Source organism: Papio anubis, chromosome 6, assembly GCF_008728515.1.
Source record: "Papio anubis isolate 15944 chromosome 6, Panubis1.0, whole genome shotgun sequence".
Taxonomy (NCBI): Eukaryota; Metazoa; Chordata; class Mammalia; order Primates; family Cercopithecidae; genus Papio; species Papio anubis.
Window position 1 is genome coordinate 146,122,650 of NC_044981.1, and position 12,196 is coordinate 146,134,845.

Below are 12,196 nucleotides of genomic sequence, written 5' to 3' on the forward strand. Positions count from 1 at the left end.
TCACTGACATTAATTCTAAAAGCACACTCTAATAAAATGCTAATTTCTATCTCATAGTCTGCTTCTCAAGGAATCTGACCTATAACTATGTTACTTTTTCATATTATTTCAAATACACATGATGACTGCATTAGAAAATAGAAAATATTTATTGGGCGCCTAATACACCTCAGTTCTGTTCTAGGTCCATACAGTCTCAGCTCTCATGGAGCTTACATCTTAGAGGCAGGAGTTAAATAACAAGGAAATCAACTAATAACGGATAAAAGAACTATCAGATAGTAATTAGTCTTATGCAGAGAATTAAAATGGTGTGATGTTGTGAGGTGACAGAAAGTGACTGAATGGCTACTTTTTTTTTTTTTTTTTTTTTTTTTTGAGACGGAGTCTCGCTCTGTCGCCCAGGCTGGAGTGCAGTGGCCGGATCTCAGCTCACTGCAAGCTCCGCCTCCCGGGTTCACGCCATTCTCCTGCCTCAGCCTCCCGAGTAGCTGGGACTACAGGCGCCCGTCACCTCGCCCGGCTAATTTTTTGTATTTTTTAGTAGAGACGGGGTTTCACCGTGTTAGCCAGGATGGTCTCGATCTCCTGACCTCGTGATCCGCCCGTCTCGGCCTCCCAAAGTGCTGGAATTACAGGCTTGAGCCACTGCGCCCGGCCTACAAAGAGACTTAGACTCCCACACAATAATAGTGGGAGACTTTAACACCCCACTGTCAATGTTAGACAGATCAATGAGACAGAAAATTAACAAAGATATTCAGCACTTGAACTCAGCTCTGGCCCAGCAGACTTAACACACATCTACAGAATTCTTCACCCCAAATCAACAGAATATACATTCTTCTCAGCACCACATTGCACTTATTCTAAAAGTGATTATATAACTGAAAGTAAAATGCTCCTCAGAAAATGCAAAAGGATGGAAATCATAACAGTCTCTCAGACCACAGTGCAATCAAATTAGAACTCAGGACTAAGAAACTCACTAAAAACCACACAACTACATGGAAACTGAACAACCTGCTCCTGAATGACTACTGGATAAAAAATGAAATGAAGGCAAAAATAAGTAAGTTCTTTCAAACCAATGAGAACAAAGACACAACATACAGAATCTGTGGCACACAGCTAAAGCAGTGTTTAGAGGGAAATTTATGGCACTAAATACCCACAGGAGAAAGCAGGAAAGATCTAAAATCAACACCCTAACATCACAATTAAAAGAACTAGGGAAGCAAGAACCAACAAATTCAAAAGCTAGCAGAAGACAAGAAATAACTTAAGATCAGAGTAGAACTGAAGGAGATAGAGACACAAAAACCCCTTCAAAAAAATCAATGAATCCAGGAGTTGTTTTTTTTTTTAAAAAAAAAAAAAAAAAAAAAGAAATAAAAAAAAAGGAAAAAAGATCAGCAAAATACATAGACGACTAGCCAGACTAATAAAGAAGAAAAGAGAGAAGAATCAAAGAGACACAATAAAAACAAGATAAAGGGGGCCAGGCATAGTGGCTCACACCTGTAATCCCAGAACTTTGGGAGGCCGAGGCAGGCAGATCACAAGGTCAAGAGATTGAGACCATCAGGTCAACATGGTGAAACCCTATCTCTACTAAAAATACAAAATTAGCCAGGTGTGGTGGTGCATGCCTGTTATCCCAGCTACTCGGGAGGCTGAGGCAGAAGAATTGCTTGAACCCAGGAGGCAGAGGTTACAGTGAGCCAGTATCACACCACTGCACTCCAGCCTGGCAACAGAGCGAGACTCCATCTCAATAAATAAATAAATACATAAATAAATAAAGGGGATATCGCCACTGATTCCACAGAAATGTAAACTACCATAGAGAATACTATAAACATCTCTATGCAAATAAACTAGAAAATCTAGAAGAAATGGATAAATTCCTGGACACATACACCCTCTCAAGAATAAACCAGGTTACTGTAGTCTTGTAGTATAGTTTGAAGTCAGGTAGTGTGATGACTCCAGCTTTGTTCTTTTAACCAAAACAGCATGGTACTGGTACCAAAACAGAGATATAGAACAATGGAACGGAAACAGAGCCCTCAGAAATAATACCACACATCTACAACCATCTGATCTTTGACAAACCTGACAAAAACAAGAAAAGGGAAAAGGATTCCCTATTTAATAAATGGTGCTGGGAAAACTGGCTAGTCATATGTAGAAAGCTGAAACTGGATCCCTTCCTTACACCTTACACAAAAATTAATTCAAGATGGACTAGAGACTTAAATGTTAGACCTAAAATCATAAAAACCCTAGAAGAAAACTTAGGCAATACCATTCAGGACATAGGCATGGGGAAGGACTTCGTGTCTAAAACACCAAAAGCAAGGGCAACAAAAGCCAAAATTGACAAATGGGATCTAATTAAACTAAAGAGCTTCTGCACAGCAAAAGAAACTACTATCAGAGTGAACAGGCAACCTACAGAATGGGATAAAATTTTTGCAATCTACTCATTTGACAAATGGCTAATACCCAGAACCTACAAAGAACTAAAACAAATTTACAAGAAAAAAACAAAGAACCCCATCAAAAAGTGGGTGAAGGATATGAACAGATACTTCTCAAAAGATGACATTTATGCAACCAACAGACACATGAAAAAATGTTCATCATCACTCATCATCAGAGAAACGCAAATCAAAACCACAAAGAGATACCATCTCACACCAATTAGAATGGCGATCATTAAAAAGTCAGGAAACAACAGGTGCTGGAGAGGATGTGGAGAAATAGGAACACTTTTACACTGTTGGTGGGACTGTAAACTAGTTCAACCATTGTGGAAAACAGTTTGGCGATTCCTCAATGATGTAGAACTAGAAATACCATTTGACCCAGCCATCCATTACTGGGTATACACTCAAAGGATTATAAATCATGCTGCTATAAAGCCACATGCACACATATGTTTATTGTGGCACTATTCACAATAGCAAAGACTTGGAACCAACCCAAATGTCTATCGATGACAGACTGGATTAAGAAAATGTGGCACATATACACCATGGAATACTATATGGCCATAAAAAAGGATGAAATCATGTCCTTTGTAGGGGCATGGATGCACATGGAAACCATCATTCTCAGCAAACTATTGCAAGAACAGAAAATCAAACACCGTATGTTCTCACTCACTCTCTCCCATTGTTCAGTGGGAACTGAACAATGAGAACACTTGGACACAGGAAGGGGAACATCACACACCAGGGCCAGTCATGGGGTTGGGAGAGGGGGGAAGGATAGCATTAGGAGATATACCTGATGTAAATGACGAGTTAATGGGTGCAGCACACCAACATGGCACATGTATACATATGTAACAAACCTGCAAGTTGTGCACATGTGCCCTAGAACTTAAAGAATAATACACAAATAAAAAAAAAGAATAAACCAGGAAGATGTTGAATCCCTGAACGGACCAATGACAGCTCTGAAATTGAGGCAGTAATTAATAGCCTACCAACCAAAAAAGCCCAGGACCAGATAGATTAATAGCCAAATTCTACCAGAGGTTCAAAGAGAAGATGGTACCATTCCTTCTAAAACTATTCCAAACAATAGAAAAAGAGGGAATCCTACCTAACTCATTTTATGAGGCCAGCATCATCCTGACACCAATACCTCGCAGAGACACACACACACAAAAAGAAAATTTCAGGCCAATATCCCTGATGAACATCCATGCAAAAATCCTCAATAAAATACTGGCAAATGAAACTGCGTAGCACACCAAATCTTATCCACCAAGATCAAGTCAGCTTCATCCCTGGGATGCAAGACCAGTTCACCATACACAAATCAATAAATGTAATCCATCACATAAACAGAACCAGTGACAAAAACCACATGATTATCTCAATAGGTGCAGAAAAGGTCTTCGATAAAATTCAACACCTCTTCATGCTAAACACTCTCAATTAACTAGATATTGATGCAATGTATCTCAAAATAATAAGAGCTATTTATGACAAACCCACAGCCAATATACTGAATGGGAAAAGCTGGAAGCATTCCCTTTGAAAACTGGCACAAGACAAGGATGCCCTCTCTCACCACTCCTATTCAACATAGTATTGGAAGTTCTTGCCAGGGGAATCAGGCAAGAGAAAGAAATAAACCATATTCATATAGGAAAAGAGTAAGTCAAATTGTCTCTGTTTGCAGATGACATAATTGTATATTTAGAAAACCCCATCGTCTCACCCCAAAATCTTCTTAAGCTGATAAGCAACCTCAGCAAAGTCTCAAGATACAAAATCAATGTGCAAAAATCACAAGCATTCCTATACACCAATCATAGAGAGCCAAATCATGAGTGAACTCCCATTCACAATTGCTACAAAGAGAATAAAATACTTAGGAATACAACTTACAAGTGATATGAAGGACCTCTTCAAGGAGAAATACAAACCACTGCTCAAGGAAATAACAGAGGATACAAACAAATGGAAAAACATTCTATGCTCATGGATAAAAAGAATCAATATCGTGAAAACTACCATACAGCCCAAAGTAATTTCTAGATTCTATGCTATCCCCAACAAGCTACCATTGGCTTTCTTCAAAGAATTAGAAAAAACTACTTGAAATTTCATATGGAACCAAAAAGGAGCCCATATAGCCAAGACAATTCTAAGCAAAAAGAACAAAGCTGGAGGCATCATGCCACCTGACTTCATACTGCACTACAAGGCTACAGTGACCAAAACAACATGGTACTAGTACTAAACCAACAGATATATAGTCCAGTGGAACAGAGCAGAGGCCTCAGAAACAATACCCCATATCTACAGCCATCTGATATTTGACAAACCTAACAAAAAGAAGCAATGGGGAAAGGATTCCCTATTTAATAAATGGCGTTGGGAAAACTGGCTAGCAGTATCAAGAAAACTGAAACTGGACCCCTTCCTTACAAGTTATATAAAATTAACTCAAGATGGATTAAAGACTTAAACATAAGACCTAAAACCATAAAAACCCTAGAAGAAAACCTAGACAATACCATTCAGGACATAGGCATGGGCAAAGACTTCATAACTCAAACACCAAAAGCAATTGCAACCAAAGCCAAAATTGACTAATGGGATCTAATTAAATGAAAGAGCTTCTGCACAGCAAAAGAAACTATCATCAGAGTGAACAGGTAACCTACAGAATGGAAGAAAATTCTTGCAATCTCTCCATCTGACAAAGGGCTAATATCCAGAATCTACAAGGAATTTAAACAAATTTACAAGAAAAAAACAACCCCATTAAAAAGTGGGCGAAGCATATGAACAGACACTTCTCAAAAGAAGACATTTATGCAGCCAACAAACATATGAAAATGGAATGAGATACATTCCATCAATGTATCATCATTAAAAGTCAGGAAACAACAGATGCTGGAGAAAACGTGGAGAAATAGGAATACTCGCACACTGTTGGTGGGAGTGCAAATTTGTTAAACCATTGTGTAAGACAGTGTGGCAGTTCTTCATGGATCTAGAACCAGCAATATCATTTGACCCAGCAATCCCATTACTGGATGCCCAAAGGATTATAAATTATTCTACTATAAAGACACATGCACACATATGTTTATTGCAGGACTGTTCATAATAGCAATGACTTGGAACCAGTGAAAATGCTCATCAATGATAGACTGGATAAAGAAAACATGACACATACACACACCATGGAATACTATGCAGCCATAAAAAATAACGAGTTCATGTCCTTTGCAGGGACATGGATGAAGCTGGAAACCATCTTTCTCTCAAACTAACACAGGAATAGAAAATGAAACACCGCATGTTCTCACTCATGAGTGGGAATTGAACAATGAGAACACATGTACACAGGGAGAGGAACATCACACACTGGGGCCTGTCAGTCGTGGGGGGACAGGGAAGGGATAGCATTAGGAGAAATACCTAATGTAGATGACAGGTTGATGGGTGCAGCAAACCACCATGGCACATGTATACCTATGTAACAAACCTGCACGTTCTGTACATGTATCCCAGAACTTAAAATATAATAATAAAAAAAATTAACCACCAAAATTTAATGAGTCAAAACCAAAACAATCATTAGTATTGCTCTCAAATCTGGAGACTCACTGGGATGAACTAGATAGTTCTTGCCCAGAGGTTAACATGGGCTTTGGTCAGATGGTGACTGGGGCTGGAGCAATCTTAAAGGTGTCTTCATTCATATGTCTTATGCCTGGTTTAGAAAAACAGAGAAGTCACAAGTCAATGTCCACCATATTAGTTGATTAAGACTTAGACCATTGTATATCCACTCAAAAGGGATCTATTGGCTCTGCTAGGTAGGGGAGCTAAGTGACATAAATAAGCTTTCCTTTGAGACTGTGAGGGGGCAGGTACCATGAAATATGCCCACTGTAGCATTAAGAGCCACGTCTGTATAGCAAAATGGTCTTGGAGGAAGAAGTAATAATAACAATAAATGTGGTGTCTGCAAAAAAGAAAAAAAAAGAATACTTAAATGTTCATGCACCCAAGATGTATTAAATAATTATTATCTTCCAGGTAAGTTCCAGGTATTGGGTCTTTAGTTGACAAGGAAGGTAGAAGGGAACACAGGTCAAGTCATTACTTTCATGGAGTTTACAAACAAATGAGTCTGTAATATGTCAGACTCAATGAGTTCCTTGAGGGACTGAGAGCAGATGGAGAAAGGGTGAGAGGACTAAACTGCAGGCCCTCCAATATTTGCAATTCTGGGATATGAGAAATAATTAGAAGAGAACACTGAGAAGAGGCCAACTGTGAAGATAGAAAATCAAGAGGCAACGTATCCTGGAAATCAAGTGAAGAAGTGTTTTTGAAAAGGCAAGACTGATTAACTGTGCCACTTGATTCTAATCACAGGACTGAGAATGACCACTGGATTTTGTTAATAGAGGTTATCAGTGACCTTCCCAAGAACTGTTTCAGAGGAGTAGTAAATAAAATGAGAAGGGAAGAGATGGAGACAGGATATAGACTGCTTTGTGAATTTTGCTATAAACAGGAACAGAGAAATGGAGATGTTACTGGAAGGATATTTGGGGTGAAGGCAGCAGACGTTTTTCTTTCTTTTTTTTTTTAAGTGCAACATGTTGGGCATCCTTTTTATTTATTTATTTATTTATTTTTATTTTTATTATACTTTAAGTTCTAGGGTACATGTGCACAAGGTGCGGGTTTATTACATATGTATACATGTGCTATGTTGGTGTGCTGCACCCATCAACTCGTCATCATGTTTGCAGATGACATGATTGTATATTTAGAAAACCCCATCATCTCAGCCCAAAATCTCCTTAAGCTGATAAGCAAAGGAGACAATTTGACTACTTCTTCCCCTAACTGAATACCCTTTATTTCTTTCTCTTGGAAGGCAGATGTTTTCAAAGATGCGTGTATTAGTCTGTTTTCACACTGCTATAAAGAAATCCCTGAGACTGCGTAATTTATAAAGAAAAGAGGTTTAATTGACTCACAGTTCCAGAGGCTGTACAGGAAGCATGGCTGGGAGGCCTCAGGAAACTTACAAACATGGTAGAAGGTGAAGGGGAAGCAAACACATCTTACCATGATGGAGCAGGAGAGAAAGAAAGAAGGGGGAGATACTACACACTTTTAAACAATCAGATCTTATGACATCTCTATCATGAGACAGCACTAGGGGGATGTGCTAAACCATTATAAACCATTCCCATGCTCCAATCACCACTCACCAGGCCCTGTCTCCAACAGCCAGGATCACAATTCAACATGAGATTTGCGTGGGGACACAGATCCAAGTAATGTCAGTGGGTACTATTTAGCATAGCTGCATATTGCTGGGGATAATCTTATCAAGTGGAAATTTTATTTAAGAGGTGAAGTTCAATTGCTGGAGTGATTTCATTAAATAGGTGAGAGAGGATAGGCTTTGGAGAAGTGGAGGAGTTTGTCTTAGAAAGGAACATGGGCAATTTAACCACAGGAAGAGCTGGAGAGGCAAAATATGTGGGCACATATGCAAATAGGTGGGCCTTTGTTGTGAGATCTGCAGAAGTTCTCATCTGAGAGCATCCCCTTTCTTATGAAATGAAACCAAAGTCATCAGCTATATGCAAGAGAAGAGCAAGTAATTAAAAATAAGCATTCAGAGAAGATCATGAGGGGATGAAGAAGGGAAATGCGTGCTCATGATGAGAAGCCTAAGGACCCACTTGAGATAAGTGAGCATGAATTTAGAGGAAGGCATGTTTTTGAAAAACTGGATGATAAAGAAGAAACCAGTTATCTTTTCTATTATTAGGACTGAGACCAAAGCTAATCTGTGACAAAGAGAAATTAGTATAAGTAATTAAAATCACTTTGATAAAGAGAAGATAAGACAAACAAATATTTACTGTTTTTGTTACGTGCTCGGCATGTGGCTGAAAAAAAGTTTATCTCTTACCTTAAAGAAATGCCTGGGCTAACTGAGAAGACACAGATGAAAATTTAAAAGAAGACATTTAATACTATTACTTACTAATCGCCACTAAAACAGTAAATCAAAAGTAGAATGTGCTAATTTGCTCAATGTGTAGTCTAGGCAGTGAGCATTATGGGTCCGAGAAAAGCCAGTTTGCTGTGAAGTGGAGGAAAGATAATTCTATGGAAATTGCATAGGGTAATGATGAAATAAACCATACAGGAAAGTAGAATGAGGGCAAAATAAAGTCTATCGATTTTTAGAGGCAACTGTCAAAACTCAAATTTTGTGGTCCCACTTACTAGCATTATGGGCAAACTACCTAATATTTCTGCACCTCAATTTCCTCATCTATAAAAAGGAGATGGTAATTCATCACCTTTTAGTCTCACAGAGTTTGTATTTTGAAGGTAGAGCTGGCTTCTTGGTACCTGCAGGGGAAACAAACTAATCCTGTCTTTAGTGCAGCTGGAAACCATCATTCTCAGCAAACTATCGCAAGAACAGAAAACCAAACACCGCATGTTCTTACTCATAGGTGGGAACTGAACAATGAAATCACTTGGACTCAGGAAGGGGAACATCACACACCGGGGCCTATCATGGGGAGGGGGGAGGGGGGAGGGATTGCATTGGGAGTTATACCTGATGGAAATGACGAGTTGATGGGTGCTGACGAGTTGATGGGTGCAGCACGCCAACATGGCACAAGTATACATATGTAACAAACCTGCACGTTATGCACATGTACCCTAGAACTTAAAGTATAATAATAATTAAAAAAAAGAATTTAACAGAAGCTCACAGGGAGGCTCACATGATTCCCAAAACTGAAGAAGTAGGTGCAAGTTGGGGGTGCTCTAGCATCTGGGGGTACACTAGCAACTCATCAGCAGAACCATATGGTCTGTACATGTGCTGTGCGTACAGCAGCTGCAAACAGCTGCCACTGCCAAATCCTACAGCTCTGATGCCATGGTTAGTCGATTCACTGAAAATCTGAAGTCCTAATATAGGAATGTCTGATTGGTCGTTTTAGTTTTGAGCCTATTTCTTTGCTAACAGAGAATAAACAGAATAAAATCTATTTCTTTGTCTTTCACCTTCTACAAAAAAACTTACACGGTGAGAGATTTCTTTTAAAAAGTAGTGTGAATGTGTGGCAGGTATAAAAATCACAAATGGTCACTACCATGTTTATATAACATACACATTTGTCCACCGGCCCACATTTTTACTTCCACACACACAAAAATGCTCCCACTACTATAATGCCACATACTCTTCCCTGCCCAAAGTGAAATAACCCAAGTTCCACGCTTTACTGCAACCATCTCCAGGTTCAGGATTTTGGAGTGATGTCATTTTCTCTTGAGTTCTGTCTCATTCTGCCCTCAGGTTCTGTGAATCATAAAATAAAATGTAAACTCAACAACCCACAATAAAGTCTAAAAACAAGAGGGAAGAAATAAAGAAAAATGAAAATAGAAATTTATGAAATTATATTAATAAAAAATAGGTAAATGCACAGCAAGGAAGCATGTAGGTGCAAACTCTAATCCTAATAAGAACACAGGTTCAAAACTATCCTTTATCTACTACCATTCATATTCTTTTTTCCTTCAGCTTAAAATTCAGCTAGATGGAGTTCTTTACCTCCTGAAGTAACCCCTCATCCTACCTACAGCATCTGAGCCCTTGATAGCTCTAGCCACATGGGCTTGCAATCTGCCATTAAGTTCCATTGATCTCTTTTCTGCCATCAGGAAGAAACAACCCTATTTCTTAACAATCAGGATCAATCACTCTTGGCTACACCATAACCTCACTTTTATTTTGTTTTATTTTATTTTGTTTTATTTTATTTATTTTATTTTATTTATTTTATTTATTTTATTTTATCTAGTGCCATGAAGAGATATAAAAAGCTAGCTGGAAGTCTCATCTGCTAGTTTAGCAGAATTATTTTTGAGAGTCCCTTAGGGGAAACATGTAATTCTTTAAATTATCAAAGGCTGTAGATATGAAGATAGGATAGCACAAATTTTGTAGGGTTGATCATTAGGTCTAACCTCGGGAATTGCTATTTCTACTTCTACCCTTGTTTCTTGGATTGATATATTCTGACTATGACAGAAACAGAATCATACATTTTCCTACAGCATGAATCAGGGGAAAAGGCTGTTTTTGTATGTGGCTACCTCAGAGAATATCCTGTATCCTATAGAACACCCACAATGTCACAAGACATTATCTTCCAGAAGGCAAAATAATTGAGGTTTCAATAGATCATTCCTCCAATTTTTTTAGGGTAGCCACTTCTGGGTGACATGGTACATAAGATGAGTAAATTCCATGGACATCAGGCTATTTTTTTTTTTTTTTTTTTTTTTTTTTTTGAGACGGAGTCTCGCTCTGCCGCCCAGGCTGGAGTGCAGTGGCCGGATCTCAGCTCACTGCAAGCTCCGCCTCCCGTGTTCACGCCATTCTCCTGCCTCAGCCTCCTGAGTAGCTGGGACTACAGGCGCCCGCCACCGCGCCCGGCTAGTTTTTTGTATTTTTTAGTAGAGACGGGGTTTCACCGTGTTAGCCAGGATGGTCTCGATCTCCTGACCTCGTGATCCGCCCGTCTCGGCCTCCCAAAGTGCTGGGATTACAGGCTTGAGCCACTGCGCCCGGCCCATCAGGCTATTTTTAATACTTCTTTCACTGTCAATGGAAAGCTAAATTAGCTAGGACACTATGGTGATATATAGGCATTCTAGAAGTACACAGATGGTGTCCCTAACAGAAAATAATGAGTGGGGAATATAAATCCAGATCCTGAAAGTAGGCTTATTCCAGTGAGAACAAATTGCTACCCTCAAGAACAGTCAAGTAGGAGTAGAAAATTGGACACCAGCAGTAGATGTAGCCAATAAAATTACCCTACTTTCCACCAGGAAGCTGAGTTGTCTCCTTTAGTCTGACATCAAAATGGGGATGCCTGCTGCTGGCAATAGTTCACTCACTGGGTAAATATCCAGATCATCCTAGAGAAGGGTAGATCCATATTATTGGGCCCATGATCCTATTGAGCAAGCACCAAAGAGGCTAGGAAAGATATTAACTGACATATGCAGAGAAAGTCATGTTATCTGACATCTCATTAAAGGGTACTCATTAAAGTGTTCCTCAATAGAGAAGGACTTTAAGGAGGATTTACATGAGACAAATATATCCTCAAATCCTGGACCTATTACAAAAGATCAATCCAATCCATATACATTTGACCCAAACTTCCATGTTACTATTCTTCTGGGTCCATGACCATCTGGCTAGTAGAGACCAACTCTACTAGCCCGAGTTCATAGATTGAATGCAGATTCTTATTTCTGGTCACCTTTCCTGCCTGGCAACATAGACAAGGAGATTTATTCTTGAACTTCTGCCCTAGAGATGATTTCTCTTTTTTTGTCTTTCAACATCTTCATTTCTTTCCTCAAAGAAGGCTGTAATATTACAGAAGTCCAGTTTGGCTGAATTAAGCATATTTTACAGGAACTTATATAAAGATATCTCTAGACATCGTTGTACTCTTTAATTTATTGGACTTAGGAACTTCCCTGAAAGGCCAAAGTTGTAGCTTGAGGAAGGAGTGGCAATACAGCAGGAATAGGCAATTATTTTTTAGAACCTGCCTGGCTATTCT